Raw genomic sequence first — 14,594 nt, 5'->3', positions numbered from 1 at the left:
TACATACATGTTGATTATATGATATTGTAGCCCAGTTTGTGATGAACACAGTGTTATGAGACTTTTGCCATTAATATGTTTTCTAGCAACTGAAAAAAGCACAAATGTCAGTGCATGGCTAAACTTCCCCAGGGCCCTAAAAACCCCTTAGACCCCAGAGGGTTAATAAAAAGGTATCTTAAAGCTGTAGTCTACGATGTTGAAAATCGGTCGAGAAAGCCTGAGACGGTTAGTAAGTTTTAAAAAACTCATCCCGCCCCTCTGTGCTACCTGATCCCTCCCACCGGGAAACGACCTGAACAACGTCACTCATTCAAGCTGTGATCACTGGTAGTAAACGTCAGAACAGAGATTTACCGAGCAGTAAACACATAAAGCCTTGAAGGAATGAACAATTATAATAATGATTGTAATTGACGTTATTTACTTTCACAACAATGTTTGGCATACGTTTCCCCTCCTGAGCTTCAAGAAATGACTTCATAAATATAATTACTTTGACTCGTGATACGCGATGCTAAACGGCTAACATTCCAATGCCGACCGGCAGCATGAGCATGTTGTCAGATTGATAATACTATATTTATGTAACACCTCACACAATCTTTGTAAATATAATTACTTTGACCCGTGATATGCGATGCTAAACGGCTAACATTCCGATGCCGACCGGCAGCATGAGCATGTTGTCAGATTGATAATAATATATTTATGTAACACCTCACACAATAAAAGTATAAATAAATGCGTACCTGTTCAACAAAAAGTCTGCCGTGTCGGCGTCGGTTTTCAGCCCCAAATCTCCCTGAAGCTTCCTCCAAAGGTCAATGGCGGACCCTATATTGATTCTACTTAGAGTCCGGCGTTTTTCAATTTTTTTAACCTCTGCTCTTTCTTCAACAGACTTCCTTTTTCTTCCAACCTTTACTGTAGGGACAAGCAGGGGCTGCTTGCTGCTGTCGTTTAGTTTTTTTTCCATTAGTGAGATGTTGCTGCTTCGCTAGCTACCATACACTGACACAAATTTCATGTCGCGGGCAGGAGAGGGGCGGGGTGGTGTGTTATAGGGTGGAGACGCGAGCACGAGGTGGATTTTCAAATGTAGCAGGGATTGGATGAGAGCAGTTAACCAATCTAAGCTGTCCGGCCGGACAGTTTACATTGGTCAACTTATCTGCTACCATACACCCAATAGACTGAATGGATTTGTTTTATTCTTTTTTCTCTTCATATTGTTAGGATTTTACTGTAGAATCATAGCCAGCATCTAAACGAGGTTATTAATAATGAACAATCTTTGAAATCGTAGACCATAGCTTTAAAACCAATACCCAATACCTGTTCTTGTCTTAGGACAATTTGATGAACCTTTTTGATCTTTTTAAAATGTTGACTAGTATATTTATAAGAAATCTTTGATGCTGAATTTTGAGCAGTAACACTTCGTCTAGACGTACCAAATTAATCTTTTTCCCCGTTTTCCTTGGAACAGTGTAAATAAGTGTGTCCAAACTAATCCATTTGCAGATGACTTAACACCTATATGCACATGAAACTTCATATTCCAGACCCATATGTAGCGCTCTTATTGCTACAGAATTTAACCAAAAATGGAGAAGAAGAGCACAGTCTTCAGTTACTTTTTGTTCCTTTCATAACATGACTAGACTTTCACCACCGCTTCATTTTAAAAAGGCCGTCGCAAAAACAAATAAACAAACAAATTTTTATTTATTATTATTTGTAAATAAAAAAACTTATTACAAGTTATGTTACTCTTTACGTTACTTTGTTGTTGACAGCTTCCAACCAGATGAGAAATTTTGTCACTAGTCACACCCCTTGTAATAAACATTTGATTAATTTGATTTGTGCCTATTCAAGTTTTGAAAGTTTAGAGTGTTTAAGAGCTTGGCACATTATGATCTAAAATGAAATTGGGAGATTTCTGAAACTATAACGCACTTATTTTCTCTTTCTTTTTTATGCAGGAAAATGAGGTTGAAGAACTGGAGCAGACAACCATGGGGATCTTTATCACTGGGATAGTGGAACCTCTCCAGCCACCCAAAGACATTCAATTTGTCATCAAAGGAATGGAGGTCCTGAACGAGTTGCCATTGGTTGCAACCGCTTTTGCCATGGTCTTTGGGCTTATATACACACTTAACCTAAAATATCCGAAAAGGCTTCAGTTCACCTTTGAGTTTGTGCAAAAGGTCCTGATGGAACTTGATGGAAAAAAGATGACCCCAAAATTCACTAGACTGACCACCCACCTGTACAACACAGAGTAGGCTGAGCTGAATTGCAGAGACTTCCTTGATGTTATTTTCCATTTGTTGTTCAGTTTTATGGTGTTTTTACAGGCAAGACTTTGGATGATTTTTAATAAGAGGTTACACTTACAAATGTGGCTGCACTGTAAAAAATTATGTAGAAGTAACCGTGTTACTGTCAGCTGTTCGCGAAGACGAGCTGCACGGGCTGTAATGATGACACAGCTGTTTCACAATTGGTCGGATTCACCACATGACAACATTCACGTGTGTTTCGTGTGTACCCAGATAGCACACGTACGTCTCAGATACGTATCTGCGAGGTAATCACTCAGATTTCCATTCCGTCTGGAAAACGTATTATAAAGGTCGTTTGCCCATATGAATTACGTATCTGAGACGTACGAGCCCAGCCGTTTTGAAGACGCTTTTAAGATCTTTTCAAGACGCTTGATATTTAGAATGATGGTTAGCAGATGTATCTAAGATATTTCCAAGATGTTTCTTAGATCTTTAAAAGATCTTTATAAGAGCTTTAATCGAGCTCTTTCTAAGATGTTTCTGAGAGCTTTAAAAGACGATTAAAAGATCATTAAAAATAAATTGCTCTAAACTACATCTTCTACACAGTTATACACATTATTACAATATATCATTGACAACAATTAAAACAGTATTTTCAATAAAACAGGCAGTTGATTGCGTAAAATTTATTAAAATTAGACAAAGGAAAACATTCATAAGATGCATATTTACACGAGTGTATGCAAAAAAGCAACGTTTTTCTATAACATACAAAGAAACACAATATCTTTAAATTAATCAAATGCTTCCTCGGGCAAAGAACATCTTTTCCCGATTTTCCGCGTCTCCTTCAGTGGTAGACGGACGGATTCTTCATCTGCAGCAGCTGCATTCTAAAAGAAACCATTACAAAAATAAGGAAAAATTAATTTTACAAACTATGTCATATGTTTTCTTTGTTTCCTCAATATAACTCTGATTAGAATGTCAAACAAAGATAAAATCATCCGTATTAATAGTCAATATCGTGTATATTATTAATATGAGCGTCTTTGCGTTAAATTCGTGCTACACCACACCATGCACTTATATCGACGTCGCAATGCAAAAGAAGAAGGGCAAGAAAGAAACCTGTCCTGGTCTGGCGATTTAAGGGGACATTTGTTTAAGGTATGTAGTAATAATACATTTTAATAATGCTGGGTGTGGGATCAGTTAACTAGAAATTTCGTTGATAATTAGCAATGTATGTACAGTAACTAGCTAGTTCACGTTAGATATTTTATTCACGTGTCTGTGGTTATTTTAGGTTTTTGATAGTTAATTTCACTGATAGTTTGAGCCCGTGTAAATTTCTTAAAAAGCTGTAATTATTATTTTATTTAACATTATTATGTTTGCTGTCAAGACTGATATTTATTTTTATATATTTATTGACGTTGATATGTAAACTTAACCTACTCAGTTGTACTTGACTAATGCAATAATGACAGGTCCACCTGTTTAAGTATATTGTAAAACATTTGAACATAACAACATTTGGACATAACATACACACATTGTTTCCGCCTGCATCACTTTAGTTGTATAGCTGCATTGCTGGTTAACACCTCTGGGCAGATTCTCCATGTTCTTCTTTTATGTGTAGCTGCTCACCTTAAACAGATACAGTACATTGAAGTAATGTTTAAAACAAATTAAGCCCTATAATATTGTTTATGTTTACAATAATTGGTAAAAAGTTTGACGGATAAAATGGTTCTTACCATTCTCTATATAAGCCCCTCTGTTAACTTTTGTTCAAGCCTGTCTAGATCTTTTATCAGTCTAGAAAGATGTTGGAGAAAAGACATCATCCTCTTCTATAATCTCCATCTGTAATTGGACTAACAACTGGACCAGTCAATGCAGGTGACTCCAAGATTGTCTCGCTTACAGCTGCAATATCAAAAAAATAATTGAATTGAGGCTTTTTATATACATTTAGTATTTTTTATTAAAATTCATAATGAGCATATGTATACATTGATTTAAAACAGTACTCAAGACTGTAGATTTACTGTGAGGTTTTGAATGTTGGACAGATTATCAGACCTGCATCTGCCTCAGACATGTTGATGTTTAGCTAATGACAATTTTAAATACATTTTTTTTTTTTTTTTTTAGGCAACTTACTCTCCATTCGACCTTGCAGGTCACACCATGGTCTCAAGAGGGAAAATGAGTGCTCTATGGATTGAACAGAAAAAGGTAGTATTAAACAGTGTTATGTTGTATTTAAATGCCATGAACAATGCGTTTATGTTTTCTTCCTAATTATGTCAACAAATGCTCTCTTACCTTGCATGGTACTTTAGGTGAATCAAAGCTCCAACATCTGTATGAGGGTCTGGATGGATAAAGGATGCCCACTGGAGCTGGAAATGATGGATCAGGTCATTTTCATTTGTCACATTTACAAAGAAGCACACTCTAAGGATTGCGTTACCCTGTCTGTGGCAAATACACTAGACAAAAGTATTGGGAGGCCTCATTCTAATAAACATGTTTATTTATTCCAGTATGTCCAATCAAAACAAATAAAAATGCTATACCATATAATACCACTACAAAGAATTTTGATTTTTGTTGCAACAGTTTTGTAAGTGCCTTTTTCTGTTCCGAAATGACTACAGCTTCTTGTACAAGTCATTGATAGGTTTAGGTGATGATTTTTTGGCTAAAAACCTTTGAGTCATATCAAAGGTGTTAGCTGAGTTAAGGTCTATTCAGACCAGTCAAAGTTCTTCCACACCAGACTGAATCACTAATTTTCTGTTTGAACCTTACTTTGTTTGTAGGGTCATTCTTAAGTTGGTATTGAAAAGGGCCCTGCCAAAACTCTTGCTATAAATTTAGCATCAAACGGTTTTTCTAGAATATCATATGCTGTAGCATTAAGATTTGTGCTCATGGAAATATGTAAAGTATTTAAACCTGTTTATTAGAAGGAGGTGTCGCAATACTTATGTCTATATAGTTTATGTTTAACAAGCCAAAATAACTAGGGCTGCTTCTTTTTAAGAACTTTTGGTTATTTTTAAATCAGCCAGAGGAATAACAGTCCTTAAATGTGTAATGTACTGCCATAATCTTGTAATGATCAAACGTGAGGTCAGATTCTTGTTAACCTACTGTGTTCTTTCTTGATGGTTAGCCGAGTGTCCCAGGACAGAAAATCTGTTTCGTATGGATCAGAGTCAGACATGAACATCAAATATGTAATATCTAGTGATATGTTTTCTTAGATAATGCTGTGAACAAATGCTCTTTTACCTTGAATATTAGGTGGATCCACACTTGAACCATCTGTATGATGATCTGCACCCACTGGATCTGTAAATGGTGGTGCAGGTAAGTTTCACAAGTAAACAAACTCAAATCCTATTCAGACCATTCATGATTCCAGCAATAACCAAGTTTTTTCGTAACAATAAGACTGCATTTACAATGCAAATCTTAATGCACAGATCATATTTTTTTGACTATATTCATTTTTTGTTCTGATCTTTTTATATTTACATAAGACACTATTCATATCTGATATCGGTGTTACAATAATTTGCAAAACTACAGTTAATATGAGTGTCATGATTTGCACTTGAGTTTTGTATCGACTTAAGCCAGGGTCACTGCCAATTTAGGCATGTTTTAATTATGACACTTAAACAATTGTATATGTACTTCGATAAAGGTTTTTGCAATCATGGAAACATAAGTGAATCGCAGACAGCATTCTTCTTTTACGAATGTAAAATGGCTGGAGTAGTGATGTCACTAGCTAAATTAATTTTCATTTGACCTCCCCCACAGAAAGACACAGCACATCATTATATCGTTGGCTCCGCCCACTGGTGTTCAGTCTAAAGTAGTAGTTGTTGACAATCATAAAGTTGTAATAACAGTAAGATTGTGATGTCAGACAAACATTGTGCTGTTGCTGGCTGTGGGAAATTAGTGTCTTTGTAAGGGTCGCAAATAATTTGAAAATATTTATGTTTCTAAATATGCCCCCCTACCATGAACTAAACTGGACTGTTGCAGAGACCAAGTGTAGTAGGGTACACTACTATGCAGGTGACATTCTTTTGTTTATTGAAGCTATGACAAATAATTTGTCTGTTTAGTTAATGTTTTATACAGTGTAACTGTACCTAAACATTGTTCCTTGAGGTCCTCTGCTATTTACATTTTGTATGTCTTCCTTATTTAACACACCTTATTCAAATCATCAGCTCATTAGTAGAGATCTTCATGAACTGAACTGAGGCTGTGTCCAAATGTTCACACTTGTTGTCTTTGCACTAGACTACTTACATTACGGGTTTTTTTTTTTGTATTTGGCCTAAGTATTCTAGTGGGCGTGAAGATCCCAAGCGTGCATGTAGAATTATTCATCCGATGGGACACACTTAGCATGGGTAAAAATTTCAATCCAGGTAGTGCCAGCAATTTGCACCAAAACGTATTTGTGTTTTATTTACTACTTTTAATTTATATTTAACATTTTTAAGTTTTTCTGTAAATAAAATGAACACTCTGAAATGAACATTTGCTTATATCAAACTTTTAGATGCAGAATTCTTTGCTCCTGTAAAAAAGCTCTTTGTTTTGAGTATGTAGCTTTATTAAAGTGTATTATTTATTCAGTAGTCCCTAAATAAACGACACAATGTTGCAGATGTTTCACAAAATGCATAACAATAATGCAGTGAACACCATAGAAATGTTAACATACAATTAAAAGTCTCATGCTTTACATCCAGAACATGATGCACGATAGGATGCACAAAGTGATATTTGGACGCAGCCTCAGTCTGTCAAATCAAAGAGACATACAGAATGCACAGAGCAGTGGGACTCCATGAACAGAGTTGAGAACCACTGCTGTAACTCATTATGCTTACCTGACTCATGCAGAATTCTGGCCTGGTGTTTGGTCCCCCCTTTCTCTGGCTTGTGTCTCCATCATCATTACACTCTTGTCAGTGTAATAGTATCGTCGTCTGCATACCAGGACTTTGTTACTCAGCTGTCCCTTCTCCTTCAAGCTACATTTTTGTCAAGCTGCAACAAGTTGGAATACATAATTATTAACGTTTAATGATTTTGATGTATGAAATATGTAACAAAAGCAAAAAATGTATAGACATTCTATTAAGAAATTACCTTTTTGTTGTTTGTTTACTGACCTTTCAACCATATTGCATTTATAATTGATCATCATACCTTTGGTCTACTGTTAACAGGTTACTGTAGAAAACAAAGTCAAACAAAAAAGAGAGAAAAAATTATAAATGCTGAATGTGTCTCATCTTAAATACATTGTTGTTGTTTTTGTTTCATTGATTTTGGATGTTTTGATGATTTAAGGAAAATTTACGTAGCATATATATTGATGTTTTAAATCAGAGTTTGTTAATGACACTTAATCATTAACAAACATTTAAAAAGCTTTATTACAATACTAATTGATAATATATATGTAATAATCTTGTTTTGTAACACCCTAAATCACTGAGCGCACAAACGCTACCCCTGTTACAAGCATGAGTGATTGACTTCAGGCACACATGCGCAGACATTGAAGTACCGCGAGAGTGATTCAAAAGCCCACGAAACAGTGTAATCACGCGGTACTGTTATGTCATACTGGTTAAGGCTAAGCCACGTGAAGCCGGACACAAGGGCTTTGGGCTGGAGTAGCCTGTGGCTTTTAAGGCTTCGTGTCTCATCGCGTTAAACGATCGCAGAACGATTTATTTCTCTTTTTCACCTCGATCTTTGGCCTCGTGTGATTTACCAAAACCAACATGTGAAGTTACAACGCTGACGAAGGAGTTTCATCAGTAGAGGTAAGTACCAACATGTTATGCATGTAGTGGATCTAAAGATTGATTGTCGTATATGATCATTCTTTTTTTGGTTTGTTTGTTTGTAACGTTTATCAATGCAAGCCAAAACCGAGCTGCAAATCCTGAAGGCAAGGCACGTTGAACATGTAACCGTTTTCTCAGCGGTGGTGGGGTAAAAATTTGCTAAGTTAGCCTAGACCAGCCCCTGTTTAACTTAAAGTTACTTGAGTTATAAAATGTATCAATCTTCCCGTCCGACTTGCTTGGAGTAAGTTAACGTTATGTAAACGACCGGTATTCACAAGAAGCCTTAAAGTTTTATAGCGAAGTGGTTTGATAATTAAGTTAATATATTTTATCAGTTGTATTAGCTATAAAGTTATTTATATCTGTGAATTAATTCGTATTTTTATCAGTTTCTAACAACACATACATGACAAAAGGCTAGCGTAACGTTAATAACGTACGTTAAGTTACTTACCAACACGAACAAACTGAGTCTGACAGACAAATTAACTTAAAGCCAACAATAATAAAAAAAAAAACATATTATAAATTAACATAAACGTTATGTTTACGAATTATATTATTTACATGTTAATATTGATGTTAAATGCGAAGAAAATGTTGAAGTGTGCCTGAGGAAAAACGGTCATATCATGAAAATGGCGCTCACGTGACGTACGAATGGCCTCGCGACCACTGTCTATGTTCGCGCTTGCGCGACAGAAGGGTTAACTTCCTGCTCCAACCTGCAACCATTTGAATGCAGGGATAATAACAAATAACCAAAGTTTAATCATATTGCTGGATTTTTTTATAATGCTTAATAAATGATGCGTGTAAATTTACACATATTTATTACGTCACTGACATTGTTTTTTATTGCGTTTATTTCTTTTATATTGATTGAAAATGAAAACCTTATTTAATTTACCTAAAATTTGTTTGTGTTTAACACTGATTTATGTTGTTTTTCTGTTTAATATTAGTGTGTCCTGGAAAACGTGTGCTCGGAAACATGCAGAATACAGGATTTACAGAGCCGACCTTGAGGCACCCACTGATGGATAATCTGTTTACCTTAAAACAGGTAATGTTTAAACATTGCAAATATAATGAATTCACAAGTATATAATTTCACAAATATTTAATATTATTAATAATTATTATTAATAATGTACATATTAAATTATATTATACATGTTCAATTGTTCTGTTAAGTTATTTGAAGGATATGCATGGTAGATCAATTAGATTATCTTTCTCACTAGCTATAAGCAGCATGCTATAGAAATGTTCCACTTAAAGGTGTAGCGGAGGATTTTCTCGAATTTTAGAAAAGAAACGCCGTCTCCGCTTTAAAAAAAAAAATGCAATTGCGCAACACTCCAGATTGACAACTAGGAGGACCAATAGTCTTTCACGCCCTCAGTTCCACAAATGCTCACAAATCTGTATTTTTTTGAACAGTTAAAGCTCTTTTTATGTAGTCACGATGTTATATTGTGTAATCTTCATCAAAATAAAATGGATAAAAAACGTAGACCCAACTACATTGGTATAGCCTGCGCGAGGGCGTGGATGTACTGAAGAGCTATTTATTTACATAATTTAAATTACTGTTAGTTTAAATGTACTTTCATTAAACAACTATACATCATTAAAAAGTGTTTTGATATAAGATTTAGTTTTTGACCTTTATTTTAATCTGAGAATCCTAGTAACAGTAATTTCTTCATTTTTATCAGGCATTATGAAAATGAAAAACGGTACATACCTTTAATTTGAAATATAATCCTCAGCCGCACTCATTGATAAAAATACTCCTCCGTGATCGTCATGAAAGCACTCGATAAAACAACATCCATCGGGGCTTTTAATTCAAAGTATGCATATTTGGAGAAATATTACTTCAATTTTATATGTTTATTTCAAATTTCTGCAGGGGGGGTAATATTTCACCCATTTTTATTCCAAACATGGCGATATGAGCAGCTGGAGTCTGCAGTCATTCACACTCAGTTGGTTTCATTCATACGTGAAGCCGGAGGGCGCTAAAGTCTGAAACTCTCAATATGAAAACTTTCATAGAATAAGACATCAGAGCTCAGCTCAGCTGTCAGACGTGAACTTGAACAGTGACGTGCAACGATCGATCGCTGTTTTTATAATAACATGCAAATAAAGATGTTTTGATGTTTTAAAACCATGGAGACAATAAACACGATTAAGATTATATATGGTTTGTCTGTATTTTTAACGCTATGTCTGTTATTTTCATAACAGTACTGTATATTATAATGCTATGCTAATCAAGCAAAGCTAACAGCATAAATAACATAAAATTTTTTATTTTCGGTCTTATTTTATTATTCAAAGCCACATCAGATCACGCATGATTGTTTAAGCACTCGACTTTTGATGTTATAATGTGAGTTTTATTATAAATGCTTTTATTTGTAGTGTTTTGATGGTATGCTAAGCTAACGTACTAGCTGTTCTGTAAACATCTGCTGTCTGGAGATATGAGATATGTGTTTCTAGGAATAATTTTGACTGGTAAAGCTTCTTTAAGGTAAGTTTCTTTTTGTAAGAAAGGACTTTAATAAAAAGAAAGTGAATTGAGACAAAAGGAGGAAATAAAACACTAAATAGAAATTATGAGCAATTATTAATAATAATAATAGGGCTGCACGATTTGGGTAATTTTCCCCATTGCGGTTACTGATGCTAATGTTGCGATTGCGATTATACTAAATGGTATCATGAGTCAACTTGATGGGTTTTAAGGAAAATCCACAAACAGTTTAACTAAAATGTGTATTTGTAAAACTAGAAATGTTTTCATATTGCCACGTGATGTAGCAACTGCTCAGTGTCAGTAATCCTAAATCAAAAATACTGCCATACAACAGACATAGAGGTTTTTTTTAGCTACCAGATCACTGTCAACCTCCTCTGCATCCATCTTCGCTCTGGAATATATGACGACGCACACCACACACGTGCATGCCACACGTGCACTGCCTTTTTTTGTTTGTTTTTCTTTCTATTTTTAAACGGCAAGGAAAATCTTCTAACTGTTATCAGAAAGTTTGTGTTAACAAGTCCACACATTTATTTATTTAATATAATTGCAACATTTTGCTGTCATATAATTGCACAGGCTGACATCGCGATTGCGATTGCGATGCGATTAATTGTGCAGCACAAAATAATAATAAAATAAACATTTAGACAGCCATATCCCGGATTAAAAGTTGTTAATGACTCATCCGGATGCTTATTTAATGAGTCTGTTTAAAACCCGGAGCAATAGGACAATAAACTGAAAGGATGTTGTGAGATATAAATAAACAAACATTAGCTTAGCATTTTTGCTGTTTTCTCTAAATAAATTTACATGACATGGGTCTTAAAAACATTTCATAAAATACAGAGTTTTAGAGGTATCATCTTCAGATTTAAAACAGAACATGGTCAGACCTGTGGCTTTATCTGCAGAGCATTTCTAGATTGCTCCAAGGCCAATTTCATTTAGATTTCCATAACAATATTTCATACATGTTTGGTGGAGTTAATAAAAAAGTATAATTTAAGCTCTCTATAACAACTTTTTTTATTTTAACAGTAACTAATGTTCACCTCTTAATAAACTTCCAAGTGTCTGCTTTCAAATGAGACCAAAGTTATGCTTTTAGTGCAAAGACTTCATAAACTGTATCTATTTTAGTTTGGCTATGACAGTTTTGTGGGGGGGGGGGGGTTCGGAAAATGGAAAGAGGGCTAACAGGTTAAATAATATGCTTATGTTGAACTTTATTCTTGTAAAAACAGATGCTGTAAGCCTCTTCAATTCCACTCATGCTCATACACGGACATTCAAAACAGTATAATTCACTTTTTATGTAGATTACATCTAACAAATCATGTTTAATGCGATTAAGTTACATCAGTTACATATTAACATCCAGCCACAGTCGATGTCGAACACACCTTTAACCTTACCCTCCTGTTTCCTAATTATGTATGATTAGTTTCCTCACCTGTTTGTTATTGTCCCCTAATTAGTTCCCCTATTTAAATGCCATTGTGTCTCTTGTCTTGGTGGTATCATTGTATGTGTGTGCTGTATGTCATTGTCAGGAGTCTCTTTAGTTTTGGCATGTTTGCCTTTATTTCAGTCTTACCTTGTTTACCCCCTCGAGGGAGTTTTTTGTTCTATAATAAAAGTCTTTTGAGTTGAGAGCTGTCTGCACTTGGGTTCATCCACCACCATCCCTGACAAAATGAACATTAAAAATGAGCAAGTCTTTATCTTTACAGAATAAAACAAAAATAACAGCCTCGTGTAAAGCATTCTGGGAACCAAAATGTAAAGGAAAAAAAACCGAAAAAGGTTTATGAGGATTTCTGGTTCCCAGAATGCTTTGCATGAGTTATAGTTTTATTCTGTAAAGACTTGTTAATATTTATTGTTCATTTTTATTAGAATCTTTACATTCTTCCACTACATTCTCTTATATTCTTCATACATTTTATTTACCATTTCCTTTTCTATGATTCCTTTAAAGGCGGAGTCCACGATGTTTGAAAAACGGTTTGGAAAAGGAGACGGGCCGACTACCAAAACACACTTATAGCCAATCAAATCAAATCAAATGCCGGGTTGCGTATGTGTGGGGTGGGTCTATCAACAGAAGGTCCAGATTCTATTGGGGTAGGGGCGTGTTTGTTTAGGCGATTTCAAATATCAACACTGGCTTTCAAACATCATGGACTCCGCCTTTAAGCTCTGCAACATAATCTTCATTCTTTAAAATCTGTGCATTTAAAATCCATACTCCAGGCCATCTTTGCATTTTACTCCAATCCACTATAAAAACAAAAAATTGATCGCTAAAAACTGTTTCTTCATACTTTATATTTTGGTTAAAATTCTCCACATTTCTGCTACTGTACATAAAATAAAATCTATTCTGGTTTGGCATACAAATTTCCCACTATTTGTCTCCTTGAGAATTAATTTTTCCTTTCATTTCTATCTCTCCAAACATCTATTATATTATTTTCTTCCATTAAAGCTGCGGTAGGCAACTCTGGAGTATTGTGAATGTTTACAATTTTCATCCCCTCCCACACTACCACCGAGCAACCTCCCTTCGAGCTCGTCCTTGTCAGTGCATGTGCACCAGTATTTTTGTGAATGCAACCTTAGCAAAAATACTTAGATTACTTACATAACATTTAGACATACAATGAATGGTTGATAAAGCACAATTACCTTTCGAGAAGAAATGTGGCAAGCTCTGCATCCAGCTTGAACCCTTAAAAATCTTGTAGATTTCTCCACCTTTCAAATGCCGGTCCGATCTTGATCCTAGTTTTATTACGGGCATGGACGCTTTCTATCTTTGTTTTCTTCTTTTCATTGGTTGTTTTTCTCACTCTGGTTGTTAACCGAGGAATCAGAAGTTGTTAGTTAACGTTCTCTCCTAACCCTGCGTTCAATCCAACACACCCGTGAACTTCAGGCGGATGCATGTGATATTTTAATTCGCGTGAGGTTGAAGGGGGGGGTCTGTTGTGCGTGCAGGAACTGTGATTGACAGGCAGGTTTTACACAGCCCTGCGCTGATTGGACCAGATGAACTGGCCTGCGCTGATTGGACCAGATTGACCGAGAGCAGTGGATTTTTGCAAACTAAATGACAGGCTCTAGGTGGAGGTAGAAGAGCATTTTTTTTCTTTAACTGTCTAATTTGTGTTGTTCTATTGGAGTACAGTGTTGGTTTCAGTAAATATGATCAAAAATATCTTACCGACCGCAGCTTTAAAACTTTTAATTATTTTCTTCCTATATAACTTTTTAAAACCATTTCTTCAGCCATATCTTGTTTACTAAAACAGTATTATAATCCCCTAATATTTTTCACAATATTCCTTGAAACATTAAAAACTCTATTTTCTTTATCTTCCACCGGTGCATGTACATTTACTAAACCCATATCTCTTACTTCATATTTTGTTTCAACCACTAAACATTCCCCCATATTGTCTTTGCATACAATTTTACTAACTTTAAAAACATAATTATTCATTAAAAATGCCACATCTCTTCCAAATCTCCCATCTCCATTGTTATATAAAATTCCTCCATCCCATCTCTTTTTAAAATCCAACATCACATTTTCATTCCAGTTGGTTTCTTGTAAAGCAATAATGTCTTGATTTTTTTATTTTTTCTTTACTTGTTCAAAGTTACGCATGTCTGTTAGTCCTCTTGCATTAAATGAAACAGAACTTAAAAACATTAAAAGAAAAAAGAACAATAAATACTTAAAATACATTATTTATCATTTTCTTCCTCCAGGTCCCTTAACACATTAAATTT

At 35.0% G+C, this 14,594-nt stretch overlaps 2 long non-coding RNA genes across 9 annotated transcripts in view; one reads left to right on the top strand and one right to left on the bottom strand.

Annotated features, from left to right (window-relative positions):
* LOC135783532 (uncharacterized) overlaps positions 1-9,309 on the top strand; it is a 417,164-nt gene extending 407,855 nt beyond the window's left edge. Inside the window, exons 1-7 of one of the 5 annotated variants that reach the window (XR_012335083.1) lie at positions 3,206-3,473; positions 4,109-4,214; positions 4,470-4,553; positions 4,661-4,738; positions 5,631-5,696; positions 7,263-8,197; positions 9,190-9,309. This is a non-coding gene — a long non-coding RNA (uncharacterized lncRNA). Of the gene's footprint in view, positions 1-3,205; positions 3,474-4,075; positions 4,215-4,469; positions 4,554-4,660; positions 4,739-5,630; positions 5,697-6,155; positions 6,420-7,262; positions 8,198-9,189 lie in introns of those variants that run through there. The other 4 variants (XR_012335086.1, XR_012335085.1, XR_012335084.1 and 1 more) reach the window with 4 other exon arrangements.
* Positions 2,975-9,156, bottom strand: LOC135783531 (uncharacterized). 4 transcript variants are annotated; one of them, XR_010545658.2, is made up of 10 exons: positions 8,679-9,156; positions 7,512-7,595; positions 7,250-7,409; positions 5,619-5,678; positions 5,478-5,522; positions 4,644-4,720; positions 4,479-4,532; positions 4,070-4,241; positions 3,858-3,959; positions 2,975-3,196 (listed from the first exon to the last, which is right to left on the bottom strand). It is a non-coding gene; the product is annotated as an uncharacterized lncRNA (long non-coding RNA). The 4 variants fall into 4 exon arrangements; XR_010545657.2 differs by having other exon boundaries at positions 7,535-7,595; XR_010545656.2 differs by having other exon boundaries at positions 7,250-7,595; positions 8,679-9,155.
* Positions 9,310-14,594: the final 5,285 nt, after the last annotated feature.

This window comes from Paramisgurnus dabryanus, chromosome 2 (genome assembly GCF_030506205.2).
Source record: "Paramisgurnus dabryanus chromosome 2, PD_genome_1.1, whole genome shotgun sequence".
In the NCBI taxonomy this organism is placed as follows: domain Eukaryota; kingdom Metazoa; phylum Chordata; class Actinopteri; order Cypriniformes; family Cobitidae; genus Paramisgurnus; species Paramisgurnus dabryanus.
The sequence above is the reverse complement of the archived record's forward strand: the minus strand, read 5'-3'. Positions and strand labels throughout refer to the sequence as shown.